The 18,565-nt window shown below is 38.8% G+C and overlaps 1 protein-coding gene and 1 long non-coding RNA gene across 13 annotated transcripts in view; one reads left to right on the forward strand and one right to left on the reverse strand.

Annotated features, from left to right (window-relative positions):
• FOXP2 (forkhead box P2) overlaps positions 1-18,565 on the reverse strand; it is a 441,200-nt gene that overhangs the window by 210,921 nt on the left and 211,714 nt on the right. Inside the window, exon 1 of one of the 12 annotated variants that reach the window (XM_066991472.1) lies at positions 1-61. This exon is cut by the window's left edge and continues 194 nt beyond it. The exons of the other annotated variants lie outside the window; for them this stretch is intronic. The gene's annotated coding sequence lies outside the window, so the exon portion shown is untranslated. Of the gene's footprint in view, positions 62-18,565 lie in introns of those variants that run through there. 12 annotated transcript variants of the gene reach the window in all.
• On the forward strand, positions 264-17,254 carry LOC125180104 (uncharacterized). Its single transcript, XR_007158349.2, has 2 exons — positions 264-592; positions 14,761-17,254. It is a non-coding gene; the product is annotated as an uncharacterized lncRNA (long non-coding RNA).

The raw sequence follows: 18,565 nt of genomic DNA on the forward strand, positions 1-18,565 counted from the left end.
TCAACTAGCAGAGAAGAAAGACTTTCTCTCCCCCAGGAAAAGAGTACAAAGCCAAGTCTGTACACAGCAGATGCAAAAGAAAGTCCATCTGCTACCAGCTCACAACACCACATGGAGTTTTAAGATTTCGTACCGGAGCTAGCCTAGCAGTGTTTGTGTAGACACCGGCGGAATAAAAGGAGGGGGGAAACCCGTAACCTCAAAGTGTTACCCTGCAAACTACAGCCACTCGGGCTCGCTCGAATCCGTAAATCCCAGCTTTGTTTGCCGTGCCTTCCCCCCTCCCCGCGCCGCACGCTCGGCTCGCGGCTCCCCCCCGGGCGGCCGCGCCGGACTCCGGCGGCCCCGGAGCCGCGGCGGGGCAGCGGAGGGGCCCGGCCGGGCGCGGGGAGGCGCGGAGCGGCGCGGGGCGGCGCGGAGCGGCGCGGAGCGGCGCGGAGAGGCCGGGGCGAACAATGCCGCGGGCGGCCCCGCTCCCCGCCGCCCGGCCCCCGCCGCCGCAGCGCCTCCGAAGCCGAGGCGGAGGGGGGAAGACGTGGAAAGAAGTGCTTAGAATAACTGCTCCTAATAGCCTTTAATACAGACGTTTGGGGTAAGTAATTACAGCAAATTTCACATTTCACCTTCAACCCCCGAGGCTAGGCTGGTTCTCCACCTCCTCTGAAATGAACTGAAAGCACTTATTCTTTTCGCTCCGTGATAGGGAACAGTTTAATATTCTGCGTGGCAGCTATTTTTCTTCACTTCGGATTCAAGCGTTTTACTCATTAGGCAGCGCGGCGCTAGCACTTCTGCGCTGGGAAGCGGAGGTCCAGAAAGACCTCTCTTCGGGAAGGAGAAGAAATAAATAAATAAATAAAAATCGATCCCAGGCAGTCGCTGGGTGGCTGGCTGGGGGTGGCTGCACGCACGCAGATAGGAACACATGCGTTATCACAGGAATGAACAAAGCGAGAAAAAGCCTACCCTCACATGACGTGTTGTATGTCCAACTATGATTTAGGCAGTGCCAACGTTTGGGGGAGGAAGAAAAAAAAAAAAAAAAAGAGTTTACACTGTAGTTGGCTTGTTAATGTTTGGTGCTCGGTGCGTGTTGTTTATTTGCTCCCTCCCTTTTGACATAAAAAGGTTCCCCGAGCTACTTTTTTCGTGTTTTTTATTTTCCCCAACTGTCCACAGTTTTACGGTGCTTTCACGTTTCAAAGAAACTGTGAATAATATATACAACGATACAAATGACTTTATGTACTCCAGAGGAAATAAATGATAGTTTCCATTATCACATCAGTCAAATAACATTTTCGCACAAATCTGTTTACATTCACTAGAATGATAACATAATATGCTCTTCAGCAACACTGCCTTATGAACCTGCAAAGCAGCGTAATAACAATTAACATAACACTTAAAAGCCTACTCTCTCATTTTACCCACAAAAGTTTGTTAAAAAAAAACTTGATATCTCTGACATTCAAAAATAATGTTATAAATATGCAAATTATTTTTTTTAAGTAAAATATTTGCATCTCCTTTCCTCCTCCAGGCTTTTGAACTTCTGAGGTCAACAAGGACAAACAATACCACTAGTGTCTCTTTGCAAAAAGCTGGGTTTGCTGTCTGCAAGCAATGGTATCATTTCCATAGCAACCCCCTAACTATTAATTTTCAATTAAAGCAGACACAAAGCGGACAGCCTGAGGCTGGCAGACAGTGTCAAGAGCCCATCTCTGTAGGCAACAGTTTCACACAGCTATCAAGCGATAGGTGCCTCTTCCACAAAGCTCTATCAGAGGTACGTCAAGTTTGGCTGGTTAAAATGACATTAACCTTGAGTTCAGTCCTAAATATTTTATATCAGGCATTTAGAAAGACAACAAAACGCTGACCAAAACCTGAGTCAGAAACAAACTAATGAACAACAATTGCAAAAACATATGCACTACAGAAAAAAAAATTAAAAAAATAAAATCACAGAAGCATATTAATTGGAGGACAAGCTTCTCAATGGCTAGGATATCACTGCATTTGTCAAAAACCTTGCAGTCCTTAGTTTTCTCATGGCATCATCATCAGCCCCTAAAATGGAGTCTACAGTCTTATAAATAAAACAGTCCACACACCTACTCTATTACCCAGATTAGAACTAATTCTAAGGCATAAATTCCCCATAGATATCACAACACTGAGTACTATTCTGCCATTAAACAAATAAAATATTTTCAAGTATCGGGGAATTTCTCTCTCCCCTTCACCTGCCATCTTTTCACCATAATACAACAAACGGTGCCGTCCAGAGTAAGTTTCCTATTCCAAACTTTCTGGCGCTGCCAGCAGCTTTCAGGCCAGCTCCATGCTAATGACCTAGAGGTGCACCTGGCGTGTTTGGCATTCATCATTCCCTCTTCTTCACAAAATTCTTTCTGGCCCAACAGAAAACAAAAACTCAGAAGACATTTTTCGACCTCCTCTCCCAGGATCAAGGCTGTCGTTAGTTTTTTTGTTTTTCTTTTAATCTCCTTCCCTCCCTAATTGGGGCAGGTGGGCCCCTGCATGCAAATACAGACCTCTCAAATAGCCGGTCCTGTGCAGTCACATACGTAGCCTAGACCTCAGGCTGCTACTGCATGGGATTTTTCACTCCAGGGTGCAGAGAAAAACCCGCTGGCAGTGACAGGTATTATGTCACAGCCTGTTTTCTACCAAACAAAAGATGACAGGCAATGCAAACTGTTTTTCAGATGACAAGTTCCCGTCAAATGCGTTGCTCTAATTCTGCACCCTTTCTGCCCTTTTGCCTCCAGAAACAATTATGCAAAAGAACATATAACAGGTCAGGATCCCCCCAAACTCGATATGATCACAGTCGTAATCCTCTGGACAACTGTCAGCTCTTGCAACAGTTGGATGCTATCTCTAGTACCGCATGATCTATAAGCAAGCCTTGCACTGATAAGCTACAGAACTGATTTAATAACAGTACCGAGCACTACAAGGAACTAAGAGGAAGAAATGTGAACAGAACACATCATCATTAAGTAATATAAATTCCGAGATGCATGGATGATATTTAGGGAATCCCTGTATCGATATAAATACTAGTAACTAGAAATCACAGGCTTAACCCTGCAAAACCTTTACATGTGTGAGAGTACAGACAGCCTGCCTGAGTAAGTAAGAGTTGGAAGGAGACACAATCATGGATTTACAGAATAATTACCAGGTTTAAATTTTGTGTATTTGCATTATACTGTATATGTGGTCACAGAATACGCATTACCGTATTTAAACCTAACAAAAATCCAAAGTAAAATTTTGTCATTTATTTCCTGGTATACAAATGCTACTCCCTACATTTACACTATCAGGGTGTTAAATAGCTGGATATCAGAATTGTATTGTTCCTATTCAAACTGTATTTTAATAAGGGGAACCTAGCAAGAATAATAAAAGAAGAGGTAAGGAACGACTTTAAAGCAGTCACTCCAAATTTCTCGTCTTTAAAGGTAAGCTTGCTTAGCAAGCTTTTTTTTTTTTTTTTTTGGTCTCCCAACATACTCAATTAACAGCAATTAACACTGGCAGCAATTATACGCACGCACAGGGAAGAGGAAGGATTGACTGCTTGGCCTCTGTAAGCTACGTATCAATTTCTTGTTTTTCCTACGTCTGCTGTTTGCTACATGCAGACATGAACTGAGTAACACAAAACCTTTGGTGCTAGTTGTAGGTGGGTTTTCACTTCCCAAGGATGTTTTGACTGGCAGTCAAAAGTCATTGAGCAAATCCAAGCTCATTCTGCAGTGCAGATGCTTTTCCTGCTGCTGTCATCCCATTGGAGCATTCCAGGAACACACCTGGGAAAGTGTGTGGTGGCTCTCAGCCCCATGCCTATATTGTTTGGGAAGGCAACACCTAGAAGCGAACCCAAACCTGCAGCAGTGGGTGAGGACTGGAGCACGTACGCACTACTCAGGGCTGGGACCCTCGCAGCGCTGGAGCCGCCACGTTCACAATTTATAAAACTTGGCCTGCAACTTCTCTGCACTCGAGGTGACTACAAGATACAAAGTACAGTGATTATTTTTCATTCATTTTCCAGTTTGAAGTGCCCTAAATATTGAAAAGATTGGGCCACAGATCAGCGGCGAGGGGTCTTACAGCATGATGACAACGGTGTGAGTTGTGTGTCCCTCAGCATGGCACAGGGGCATTTGAGGGCAAGTGGGGGCACAAGACTTGTCTTGGAGGATTGTCCTGGGTAGAGAGTCAGTCTGGCTGGAATAGATCCAAGGGTGAACAATCCTGCCTGCTGTTGCTTCCTGGAGAGAATAAACTTTAGGAGAAAGCCTGGTTGCAAACTGTCACAAAGAAAGGGAGGGTGATCAGGGGAGCCCAGGCACCAGCAGGGAACGGTGGATAAGCCAAGCAGCTGATGCATGTCACACATGAAGTTCATGTACACAGGTTGTATTCAAAACGTCTTTCACTTCATGAATGACAAAAAAGAGGTCTGTGGTTTCCAGTGATGGTTATGGTTGGTTCCACTCAGAACCCAAACTACTTAATCGTTAACACTATGTCAACACTTTTCTCCTTCGGAAGATTAACAGGCTATGTTACAAACATCTTTGTGGAAACTCACTATGAGTTTAACACTTATTCTACATGAATTTGTTATTATTGAGAAGAAAAAAAAAGCCAGTAAAAATGGTTAATTGCCTGACCATTCGGTAATTGCCTGCTGTGGATACAAAACTCACTAGCCATGTGAATTCAAGGTAGATCACATTTTGTTGCAAACAGGAAAATGCCATCACAGTGCAACACACAAGTAGTCAGGAACCAACTGGTTAATAAGAGCTTTTACGTATAGCATGTGACCAAGGATACAAGATTAAAAACAGCGAAGTGGGCAAATATATTCCTTAAAGCCTCCGTTTGCAATAAACTACAAATGGAAAAAAAAAGAAAAAAAAAAAAAAAAAAGGGTCTTGATCCAGAGTGTTCTTGAAACTTGGAGAGGTTTTGACAATAAAAGAAACTAGAATAGATGCAGGTGGAGGGGGCCGGGGGGGCAGGTGCCTACACTTCTGCTTTAATTCCCCCCCCAACCCTCCCAATACAGATCAGTGTGTTTACCAGCACAAACCTGTAAGCGTGAAGCTAGAGATACCACAAGAAAGAAAAGTGAATTTCCATTCACTACTTACAACCCACTGATTAGTTGATTCATTGCTTTTGCTCACAAGTATTTATCACCAATATTTAGTTCACACACACACACACACAAAAAAAACTGTTAGTATAGCAACACCTTTTCTCCAAGTAGGAAACTTAAAATAAGCAGAATAAGACTCAAGATTTATTTCAGCAAATTAAAAAGACATGAATAATACAAGCCATCTAGAAAGATATCATTCACATATTAGTGAGTGGCAACCAGATATCCTACACTATTCAGAGCTGAAGAGAGAACTCAAAAATCCTCTGCCACATACACAAGGTGTAAAAGAAACCTGAAGGATAGGTGAAACCCTGCCCCTGAAAGCACAGTTTAGATTATCACTGCAAAGTCAGTTTTTCAATATGAACTCATACACCATCTGCCTCACTGAGTCTGGTAATATTTACAGTTTCAGTAGAAAGACCAAAACATGAACAGATCTCTTTTGCCTCTATCAGACCGTTGCAATTAGTGATCAGCTATGAAAACTAATCTTAACTTCAGGCTGTTGCAAGAGTTTGCCAGAGCTCATCGCTCGTTACCCATAGATATAAGAGGCAATTATAGGAAAAACCTCCCCCCCCCCAAAAAAAAAAAAATTAGTACCACTAAAACCATTCCTCCATCCTGAATTATTAAAGAACTCTCAGAACAACAAAATAGCAAATACTTCTTGCCTTCACAGCAGCCAAGTTGGGCAGCAGAGATGGTGCAGGCTCCCAGGCCCTGGCTGTGTACACACGCCTGTCTTCTGCAAGGCCAAAATGTCTGACAGGATAGAAAAATGGAGTTCTTTCTCATTTTCAGCAGCAAGAAAAGGATGGGAAGTTCAATACGCTTCACAACTGCTTGGCAGAGGCCTACCAGAGATGGCGCATCCCCAGAGCAGGACAGGGACATTGACTTGGTCAATGCCAGCCCTTCCCTGCACCTGCCGAGTGGAGGCCCAAGGCATGCAGTGCTGTCCTTTTCAACGTCACTACCAGTTTCATGTTTGCCAGATTTGCACGTTGTTTTTTCCTGTTTACTTTTTCACAGCTAAGTTGCAGTATTACTAGTTCCTTCCTGTGGTAGTTACGTACCTCCCTTCTCTCATGACATTCACTATGAAACACATCACAGTTAGCAAATCAAATGTTTTTTGAAGAGCTCATCCAACCAGGAGTTTTATCACCTGCTCCCACCCACAATAAGGCGCTGTCTGTCCTTCCTTCACCAAGACCTGCAACAGCCTCCACTCCGTGTCTATTCCTGGCCTCATTTGTCCTGAGGCTCCATGTTCCTGATCAAAGCTCCAGCTCACAGATTTTGATTTGGTCTTTCTGCACTATTTTGGCTCTGACTTGACAGCTCAGTGACCTGGCAAAGCTACTTTCCATCCTGAATGAGGACTGAAAAGGAAGACTTGGAGGTGTGGATGTTCCAAATCTGGAGATTTCAAACAGTGCCACCTATCAAGTCCCAGAAATCCTCACTCTTCCCAGTCACTTCTCAGATTCTCTTATTTGCACTTATATCTCCAAAATAGCTAGGTTCCAAATGTAAAAACCTCCTAAACTGAAGAACAAATTTCTGATATATTTAAATAACAAGTCACTCTAGTGCCTGTAGAAGAAAATTGCTATTTTAGTGAGGCCCACATAAACAATGGTTTGAGCTCCCTCTGCAGGCTCCTTGTCTGTAATTAACAAAGAAATCTTTTTCCCACGGCCATGCAGTCATAAACGAATAATGATGATGTGCAGAAACAAAAATGTTTTGACAGGATTTGGCATGCGAGTAGTCGAAATTATCATTGATGTTGTTCTTTAAATGAGACATTTGGGGCAAATTCTGGTCTAGTATAAACAGGTGTACTCTGCAGCAAAAAGAGTGCCAAACACTCTGCTTAGAAATGGGTTTAGTTAATTTTGTGTTAGTTGGGTGGCAACTTAAATAAGTAATGATAACTAACCGCAAGAGCTAGTACCTGGGGAAAGCATAAGGATAAAAGAGTACTACCAAGATAGAATAGCAGAAAGAGATATTTAAAAGATTAAATTTTAACTTTAACTAGTAAAGCAGATTATGCTACTGCACCAGGCTTACACTGATTTAGTGGTACAGAGTATATGGAGTGTAGGAAGCATTAAACTCACAAACAGAGACTTCTATCCCACGAATCACCAGATCTGAACACTCAGAAGCTAATTCAGCTCTACGTTTCATTGGAGCCACTATCTAATGGGATTTCATACAGGATTAGGCAGAAGTGTGGATTTCTTTGACATTTCAAGTCCAGTCATTAAAAAGAAACCTTCTTTTTCAAGCTGATAACCCCCTTTTTTCCCTTTTCACATTAAGGGAAAAAAAAAAAAACAGCATTTACAGAAAAAAAAATGGAAAAAGCTATTCAGATTACACAATGATAAGGATTTAAAAGAGAAAATGTATTCCATAAACAAAGCTACACAGTAATGTTGAATTGAAATAATCTGTGTTTAGTAGTTCTCCAACCCAAACTTTCATTGTATTTCAGCCCTGCTCTAGTTCTGCTTGCACACTCAGGTGTGAAAACCACAAGAACAGCATTTAACAATGCAGCAAAGTTCTCCTTTAATAGCCACAGACATCAAAAATACCAAACATACAAAAATACTAGAAAACACAGTACTATCACAAGATTCAGCCTGTATCTTTCACAGTGAATGAGAGTGAAAAAGTAAGATTTGGGCTAGATAGAACTCAGCAATAATAGAAGACACTGTTTCACATTTCTCATTAATCACATGTAATTGATATTCAGCCAAAATTTTCCCTCATTTCAACTGTTTACATGTCATATTAGCCTCCTTTCCTATTCTTATATCTTTGAGGCCTACGCATGTTAACAGTTTTAGATAATTGTCCTATTTTTGTACTGCAGTCTTTTAGAGGTTTGACTCTATCACAGTGTGGAGACATCTATAATTTCTGGCATGCAGAAGAGCTCTCTCTTAACTACAGCAGCTCCACTCTGCTCATCAGCCTGTATGCAGCTAAGACCCTATTTCTCCAACACATTTTTTTTCTACTTGCTGACATGTTCTGTATGAAAACCAACTGGCAGCCAGTGATGCTTTCCAGGAAACACTACTGGGACCAACACCATTTAAAATCTTCGTTAACAGCCTGGGCAACAGAAAGGAGTTCACCCTCAGCACATTCATGGTTGGTACCAAACTCAGGGAATGGGTAGGATGTGAAAGCAATATATGGCTGCCATTCAGAGAGAGCTCAATAGGCCAGTGGAGTAAGGTGATGAAAAACCTCATCCAGAACTTCATCAAATGCAAATGCGAAGTACTGCAACTAGGCAGGAACAACCCTATATTAGAGGTGAGGTGTCAACAGGATACACAACAGCTTTCCAGAAGAGGATTTGAGGAGTCCTGATGGACAAGCTGAATATTAGTCGGCATGTATCCTTGCAACTAAGAAGGCTTGCTGTATACCACATCTGCAAAAATGAGGGCATTGGGTCAAAGGAAATGTTTTACTGTCTGTTCAGCACTTGTGACACTGCATCTGGAGTACTTTCTGTGCAAGACACCAACATACTATGCTGAGTCCAACAGAAGACCATCCAGGTGTCAAGGGAGTGAAGACGTCGTATAGAGAGGTACTGGGTTTGATCAGTCTTCAGGAGAGAAGGCTATGTAAGGATCCCTCTAGTGTCTTACCACTCCTAGTGGTAAGGTATAACAAGATGGAGCCAGAGGTGCACAGTGACTGGACAAGAGGCAATGCACACAAGTTGCAACATAGAAATTTCTGTTAAGAGGACAAGAAAAAATCCTCACAGTGAAGTGATCCAACACTGGAAGAGGTCTCCATCCTCAGATATTCAAAATCAGCTAGGGAAGACCTCAATCAGCATGATCTAAGTCAACTGTGCTTTGAGTGGGGGATGGAAGTACATCACTTCCAGGGGGCCTATCCTGCCTAAATTCTGCCAGAAGCCCATGATTTTATCCAGTACAGTAGTAATCCTGGCTGCATGGAATTTGAGTACTGTAGACATTACCTGAGCCATCTCTGGCTGTCACATGCAAAGGCCAGAGGATGTATAGCAGTGTTTGCAGAAGTTCCCCATGCATGCACAGGCCAACTCTCACAGTTACTCAGTGTGCATAGTAACTCCGACAAACTTGGAACGCACCAGACTTTCTGCACGTGCTCAGATCACTGGTCCAGCATATGCAAAGTAAGTCACGTCCCATGTATTAGCCAAGACAAACTTTGTGCAGCAGTTCTATACTGAAACTTCATCTGCTAGTTCTATGCTTGCATGGGCCTGCAATGTGAAGTGCAGATCAAATCATTCACAGCTAACCTGGGTATCATTGCACAAGCATTAATAACACTGTTCTGCTAACATCTTCTCATTCTTACGCTGCATCTATTGCAACACTCTAGAACATCTGTTCCAAACAGTTTTAGATGTGGCTTAAAAATCTATCGCATCTAAAAAGTAGTCAAACTATACATATACACTAAGTCCTTGAATCATCGTTAAAAAATCTTTCTCCCTGCAACCTCTCATGTTTGTTTTGGTTAACTAAGGCTCAGACTCAAATGGAATATTTTACCTGTAGTAAATCATAGTTACAAATTACATAGCTTTACATTACAGTTTCAAATTCATGAACCATTAGCTATCGACCTGGTGATCTGATACCCTGCTTATAATAGCACCCACATTTTGTAAGGCATTTTTCATCAGCAAGTCAGTATCATTATCCCCATTTTTTAACAGATGAAAAAACTGAGGCGTGAAATAAGGAACTGATTGGACCAAGGTCACATAGGAAGCCAGCAGCAGAGACAGGGATAAATACAAGGTGGCCTAAGATCTACTGTAGTGTGCCCCATTGTCATTTCCTCACCCCAATGTGTCTTTTGTCTAGGTTCCTTCAATTCAATTTACCCTCTCTTGAATATATTAACTTATTTTGAGGCAAAAATATTCTAATGTTCTGGTTCTCTGATTGCTACATCCATTGTGGTCTTTATAAGTACTCAAGATACAACTGTTGATGGCTAAAATATGAACTAAAAGATATGGCATATGAGATATCTTTCTAAGATCAATTTAATGGTGACAAAACTATGATTTCCTTAACCCTGTATAGACAGTTATTGTGTGCTGAAAGCTTTTCTTACTCTTTTAGTACTGTTAGTGGTGACAACTCTAACCAATTAGTATCTTCTTTGGTCCTCACTAACACGCTCTATAGTAGTACTCTGGATAATCAATTAAATAAGAGCAGACATGCCAAAAGGATTTGGAATTCACCAGTCATTACCTTACCATATTATTTATAGTCCACCTAACCAGATTTGGATACTAATTTATTTGGGGGGTTGTCTTAACAAAATACTTTGCCAAATCGCTGTGTTTGTTTTGTGTGTTTGTTCGGTGTGTTTTTTTTTTTTTCCCTCATTTTGCTCACTAGATCTGTAATTCTATTAAGAAAATAATTAAATTTATTGGACAGAAAAGATGACAAATTTTTTCAACACCAAAGCTGCTTAGAATCCAGAGTGTCTCACTTGGAAGTCTAGAGGCATGACTACCCTCTGCAGTTAAATATAACACAAACCATCAGCATTCAAGCTAGCTGTAGAATGGAACTCAGAAACTCAGCAGGACTTTTCAGCATTAATACCAAAATGAGCGTCTCTGCATGGACATACAGCTGTGCTATGTAGAAGTACTTGCGTGGATCAGTACTAGCTCAGGTAGAATGAGCATGTACTACATCACTTTCCATTGTACAACACAAACACATTGAAAGCATCTTTGAAAGACAGTCTCAGTTCCCACAGACAAGTTGCAAAACAGCAATTAAGTGCCTGAAATACCAGGTGGCACTGAAGCCTCTAAGTCTATGAAAGTAATCCAAAGCTTTGCCTCCCTGGATGAAAAGACGTCACTTAAGTGCCAGAAGTTCTACTACTGTATGTACAGAGAGGCACCACTGTGATAGCCCCACATGCTGAAGGCAGTTAGTGATTCACAAATTTGCACATAGGACCCTTCAGAGCTGCAAAGTTTGCAGGGATTATGCCTAGCAGCCATGGAGAACAGTGCACTGAGCACAAAGCACAGCAGCATGGGTACACCTCTTCAAAAGCACAATGAGGAGAGGAGTGAAAACTGTGAAAAAGCTGTAGGCCTTACAGTAAATGCTGTGCCGCCCTGCAAAATGCCAGGTATGACACAGTAAACAAAAATGTTACTGAGTATCTAAGTAACTATATAGCTTCTGGAGCCTAACGCAAATACTACTCCTCTGTTATGATCTGATTCATCAAGATATTCAAAGCGTGTTCAAAACTTTTAAGTTCCCAAGTATTCCCACCAGCTTCACTATGAATAGTCAGTCCCCTGAAGTTTTCCACAATGCTGAACAGAGGACACTTGAATGCACTTACCTGGAACCGATACATTAAACACTACTACTTAAAACTTCAACATACAGGTATAAACCTTGCAGTGGTTCTTCACTTTCTCATTAATTCAAAAAGGAAAAGAAGGATTGATAGGAATGAAATTGAACCTTGAAGACTGAAAAGGAGTTCTGTAACTTTTCAAACATTTTGCAATAATAAGTTATGGTTTTAACCAAGTTTGACTTTTAAATCACTTTTTTTTTTCTTTAAACAGAAGGCAGATCCTAAAAAAAACACCCTGCCTATCACACCATAACATTTAAGAATTTTCACTACAAATATTTTGCATTTGTCATGCTCTAATTCTTAATTTTTCACAAAAGAAATGGAACATCTCCAGGACAGTTTAGAAAAGATGCACTTGCAAGTGGTATATTACTATGTGGTCCTTGGAACACCAAAGAGTTTCAAAGGCATAGCTCATGGCTGTCTCTTACCTACTGATAAAGACAGTGCCAATTCTAGGCTAGAATAATAAACGGAATATGGAAGATGAAGAACAATGAAAAAAAACAGTGCAAACCCAAACTTTCTGAAGAGTGAGGATAAAACGAACACAACTGAATTCTAGCATGCGATGGAAAAAAATCACAGATGAACACAGAGATATGACCTAGAGAAACAAAGAGAAAACAGCAGCTACAAGGAATTCCTTTCCTTTATAAAAACGGCATCCTCACTCAGTTAAAAATTGAATGAACTTAAAAATGTGATATTAAAAAGAACAAAACTAAGTTCTGAGGAAGATGTCCAGATTTTGTCCTGCAGGGAGTAAGGATTGCACTTGTACAAGAGGCACCATCTAGCTAAACCCTGTTCTTTATGGCCCAAATCTTTTGTAATCACTCCAGCTCATCACAGGAATTGACATGATAAAACACACATGTAGGCACATCTATTCTACCTACATATGCACTCCTCTGAGTAACAAACGAGGATACCTGATGGGTATTTTATATGAAAATGACATTAGTCTGATGATGGGAATTCTTTCTTTTTGAACTTTGATTAAGCTTAATAACAGCTCAAAGTTCTGGCTGATGTCCCTCCTTTGAATGCTCATCAGGCTTAGTTCTACTTAGTTTCTCAACTCCTATGGGATCCTAAGGATCCAAAGTCACCGTTTGCTGCCACTTCTAGGGATTCAGTAGCTACATCTTTACCAGAAAATCAAATACTGCCCAGAAACACTCTTGAGCACTAGAATATGAACACCAACATTTAAAATTGTTAAAATTGTTCTTAAAATGTTTTTTTCTCATGCCAACTAGCACTTTTCTAGACAATCTGCAGACACAGCACAGAAGTGAGAATGTTTCAGGAACCATTCCAAACAAGCAGGTGGATCTCACGACAAATTGCTTTGCAAGCTCAGAGAATTTACAACAAAAATATCAGCTGTTCTGTGTAGTGGGAATGATCCTGGATATGTCTTATTTAACATTCTAGGAACAGAGTAAAAATCCGCTCTTCAGTATCTTTCTTTTCCATTGATTCAAGTCATCCCCTTCTGATAATATAGTGGAAAACATTTTTTTCTAAAGCCTGGTAGAATCTAACCTTCATATGATCTTGCAGTGTACCTGACTGATCAGTTATCCTGCTATTGCCACAGAACTTGACACCAGCTGATGGCTATCCAGTTGTTAGCCTCATGTTGGAAGACCAAAGGAAGATTCACATCCAAAACACCCCAGCCAATTCAACATACAACTGGAAGCAACTGGAAGAGATGATTATTTAATAAAATAGCACTGAATTGAGGAGTTAAAAAGTGATTTGGGGCTCTCCATACTTCTTTTCCACTTGGGTATCTCAATTTCTTATATAAGAAGAGCAGGTAGGAACTCTGGCTTAAACATCCCTGAGTATAGTATATGCTGAAGAGAAGTTTAAAGTTTTTTTGAATCAAACTAACTTTCTCTCAAAATATATGATGGAAAACAAATGAGTCTGGTAGCTTCTTGGACCTTCCACTCCGGGTTTTAAGGCATGAGGGAAAAGAGTATCTCTTTGTGAGCTAAGCTTTCGTTGGAATGGATTTTTCATCTATTTTTAACAGTAATTTATCTAATTGCTCTGCATTATGCTACAGCACATAATGTTAAACTGCACTTTTTCATGGCTGCATTACAGTTTCAGACATTTTATTACATAATCTACGATGACATTTCACTTACTGTATTCATCCTGCAAGAACAATGCAAAAATGGCTGCAACAATACAAATCCAGTTTTCATATCATGCCTACTTAGGATACAGGGATAATAATGTTATACCATACTTATTAGTGCTTTCTCAGTCAATATGTTATGATATACTGAATTGTTTGTGTCATGGGGCTCAATTACTTAGACTTGGCAGTCAGATGAAATCACAAGACAAAAAACAGTTTAATCAAACATAAACATGATTCCAAATTTTTATTGACTGCATTTATCCACTGTTAGGGCTGGCATCCCACTCAGAGGAGAAAGGTAAATAAGTTGTTAGAAAAGAATGAAAAAGACATGTTCTTTCTACTTTCAGTTAAAAAAACCAAACGTTTGGGGAGGGAATGCTCTTTAAACTTTATTGTATTTGTATGAGTGACCTCATTTTTAAAAGTATTCCTGTCTTTGAATGGTAACATAGATATTTACATGTAAAGCTGTATTTGAGATATGATACTTAATCATGTGGAACACAGTAGGATCTTTGTTAATCAGGTATGAGATGCATAAAATGTGCAAGTGAAACTAGACAGCATGGCATAACACTGTAGTGGCCATTTTGTTGTATAAATTGGTTCCTAAATGTTACTAATATTGGATCAAACATCCCATTCTAAAAAGTATGCATTCAGATTTCACTCGTTATTGTATACTCACAAAATCCCTGCATTCCTAAAAGAATTCCTAAATCCTCTAAAAGATTGTGTGTCAGCATCAGCTGTATACATCTTTAATTTATGTTTTGAATAAATTGACATGTTAAACAGAAAAAAAAAATCAGTTTCTTTTAAGAGAAGGGGCAGCCTTCCTACAACTAGTTCTTTTTTTTACCTATTATCTCAACAGATCCTCAAGTGGAAGCCTAACAGAAGATACTAGAATCAGTTCCTTGTAGCATCTCCTCCTCTTTCCCTGAAGATAATCAAGGACAAGGTAGCACGAGGTAATTAGCTGCAAGTATCATTAGCTGCCTGAATCATCTCCAGGACTGATACTGAGCTCCTGCAGGCAGCCCTGGCTTACAATCGGTGACTCCCAGGGAAGATATTTCAACACAAGAAAGAGGCCCTACACTGGGGAAGAAGGAGCCATGCATATGAATGACTACTCTTGTCCTGCTGATAGGAGAACTCCTCGGTATTTCCAGCTCCATACTTCTGGGGTAAAGCAGCTTACCCCAGAAGGAATACCAGCTTGTTGCTTTGACCTCTGTCTTTTACTTTTCGGTGTATCGACAAATAGCACTGTTGTCTCAAAAAGCTTCTGTTTATTAACGTTAGAAAAAAAAAAGTGTCTATTTTTAGATAAATACTTAGGGAGCATTCACATCAATGGAAGTAAATAATTTCCCTGTATTTGTCATTAATAACATTGATGGATAAAGCGTTGTATTGGAGAGGGAAAAATCTGAGTTTTGCCCAGCTGGCTTATACTCCATTTTACTATATTATTGATGTCAATGCCTGTTTTGAAACTGTAAAGCAGTTTCAAAGAGGCAAGCTCATAATTCCCTTAGATATTTCCACAAAATGTTCTAATTCTCATATAACTCAGTACTCCTGAAAATGACACTTAAATATGAAGTTAAGAGTTTAACTTTAGACAATGGAGTTAATCATTTTCTCCATCTGTAAAAGAAAATCTTCTGGGTTGTTTATAAAGCAATTTTATTTTCTTGGATAAGAGGCTCTGCATGTGCTACAAATTCTTATTTGCTACCATTTAACTGGTTGCCATTTTTGCATTTTATACAGTAAGTCTTCACAAATAACATAAAATAGCAGGGCAACATAGACAATAAAACCAATTTTATACCTAAATATAGTCAAATTCAATAGAAATTTTTCAGAATGTATAGAATAATATTAGAAAAGAATTTTACAGTTGTCCATGAAAAAATAATTGTCTTTTGTTTTGTACATCTAATTTCCATTCAAGTGACACATATAAGAACATATTATTAATCCTGATGCAAACCCATGAATCTTGTCAATACTTATCAGGGTGTGAAAACCTAGACGCCGCCGTTGTTACAATGAAGAATATGGCTCACACGTAATTTCACATTTACTTTAATGCATTAATACTACTACATCTTACCAGTAGGCAGCACTGTTACATCTTTTTAGATGTTAGCAATGTTAATGACATTCAGTGCCATCTGCAACTTTCTACATAATATCTGACCTTTACTTCCATTCAACCCTCATTATTTTTTCTTCACGCAGTGTTTCTATCTCCCAGATTTTATTTCATAAAAGAAAATAAGAAGAAAATCAAAATGCTTGAATATTTTTTAGCACATCAAAAATGGGAAATGGATATTGGAATAGTATATTGGATTGAATTAATCAATTACCATAACTGTCACTATTTAAAATGTGGCAATATCTATATCAAATGATGAATTACCTTAGGCAAATATCTCAGTAACATAAATGATTCATTTTAGTATTGATTTGATCATTTAGATCTTTAAGACACTAAAAGAAAAAAAATGATAGAATAAACAATGGTCCTCATCCTGAAAACCCTTATTTGAATGAACAAATCATGAGCCTTCAATTATGAGTCTTATCTTAAATTGGACTGTCCTTCTCAAGGACTTAAACTGTAAAATCCAGAACAAATTAGTATTATAAAAAGAATAATCTGTTGTTATGACTGTTTTATAGATAGCCTCATAATATTTTTACTTGGCTATCTTTAGTTTGTTGCACAAATATGCATAATACCCTAATAACTGATAATTTTCATTTTTTCCATTCCGTAGAGTTTTTATCATCAACTAATTGGACTTTGATCTTACATTCACTAAAAATTAAAATTCAATGGTGAGTTCAATGGGATTTTTGAATGTACAAGAAAGGATGAATTTTGTGTCAAATATACATGTACCCAGCTGCAAAGGTTACTGGCAGGGGTTAATAAGTATATTTGCAAAGCACAGATAATGAATACTTATATTAGAATAAGTATCTATTTTATATAAATATGTTATAAATATATACATATACGCATATGCACACGTGTGCTCACAGAGACACATATTTATATGAGCAAAAGTTTAAAAATAAATAGTATTCTCTTAGTTCATTGGTAAACAATCTATACTAGCTTACACATCTGAGCAGTACCAAAGATTTTTTTCCACTTTCTGTCCTACTTTCACACCAAAATTATAATTTCATATTTCATAAAAAGGCACAGAAACGTAAAATGGGCCAACATCAAAATATAACAAGGAAGCAAAGATAAATTAGAGGAATTCTTTGGTTCTTTCACTAACTAATCAGAGATATACAGAAAAGGACCTTTTAAGTTTAATGATACCTGCTCATTAAATGATGCTAAACACTAAAATACCACGAACAGCAGGGAATTTCAGTTTACATTAGAGAAAAAAATAAAAGGGTAAAAATGACTGAAGTTGGTCAGTTCAAGCTGATAGGGCACTTCAAATGAATAACAGAAGAATAAAAGAGACACTCTAGGTTAAATTAGGTTCTCCTATGCCTTTTCTTGAAAGTGCTTAACTTCACAAATTTTATTTGAATTAACTAACCTGCCAAAATCAAAGACTTGAATAGGGGTAAAGTTAAACAAGCAACTATACTTCACAGTAAGTTTACCCATTAAACAGCAGATAAAACCTCTGCATAAGAAAAGATGGGGGAAACAGTTTCAGAATGTGCATTTTTTCCTTCACTAGTCAGGGAAAATGTCATCCCTTTCATACTCTTGAAGTAAAGCTGTATTTTAGAATAAAATTATTCAGATATGGAACTTAATTCTTCTAGTAATTTATTTGTAAGATTTCTGTTTTTCTAAGTTCAGCACAGTTTTCTTTCCCTCCACTTGATATTTGTAATACTTGAGTATTACCATTTTAGTATGGCTTTAAAGATATTACAGAATTAATAATACAGTATTACCTGACTAATAACATTTGCAAATACGCCGTAAAACATTTAAAGGAAAATAAGCAATTTGAAGAAATTGTCAAGGTTGGGAAAGACAAAACAAAAAGCAAAAGGGTTGTAAATAAGAAGGCTGCTTCAAATCTTTCTCAAAAACACATGATATCCTCTATGTTAATTTCCTTGGAAGGTTATTATATTTATATTAAAAAGAATAAAAGAGGAGAATTCCTTTTTGTGTGTGTGTTAGCAGCTCTAGCACACTAATAAAAATACATATTTGAAATATATTCAGTCTTATTCAATCTGTTCATAATGTTTCCGTATTTTTCCTTTCCATCCTTAAATTAAAAATAAATAAATAAATAAATAAAGCCAACTTTACTAAGCATGTGAACTCCTCCTAACATACAAGTTTCCACTGCAAGAACTCCTGACCTGGAACTGGATCTGGGCAGGCTGTACAACCACTTGAAAGACTCTGCTGTAAGGTCAACCTGCGCTGACTAGCACTTTTAAAAAAATTATTACACATAACACTTCTAGATTTATTAAGTGATTTTTAGCTAGCATTTTAGCACTTTGGGAGATGAATAGAGTTGGAGAAAGAATAAAATAAAGAAGCAAAAATATATTTGATGAAATTTGGAGTGTACGCAGCCAGCAAGTTACTCTACCAATCTGAGCCTGACTTGGTCAGCCTGAGCGTCTCTGTGCCTTTGTGTCCTTCC

This window comes from Anser cygnoides, chromosome 1, assembly GCF_040182565.1.
Source record: "Anser cygnoides isolate HZ-2024a breed goose chromosome 1, Taihu_goose_T2T_genome, whole genome shotgun sequence".
Taxonomy (NCBI): Eukaryota; Metazoa; Chordata; class Aves; order Anseriformes; family Anatidae; genus Anser; species Anser cygnoides.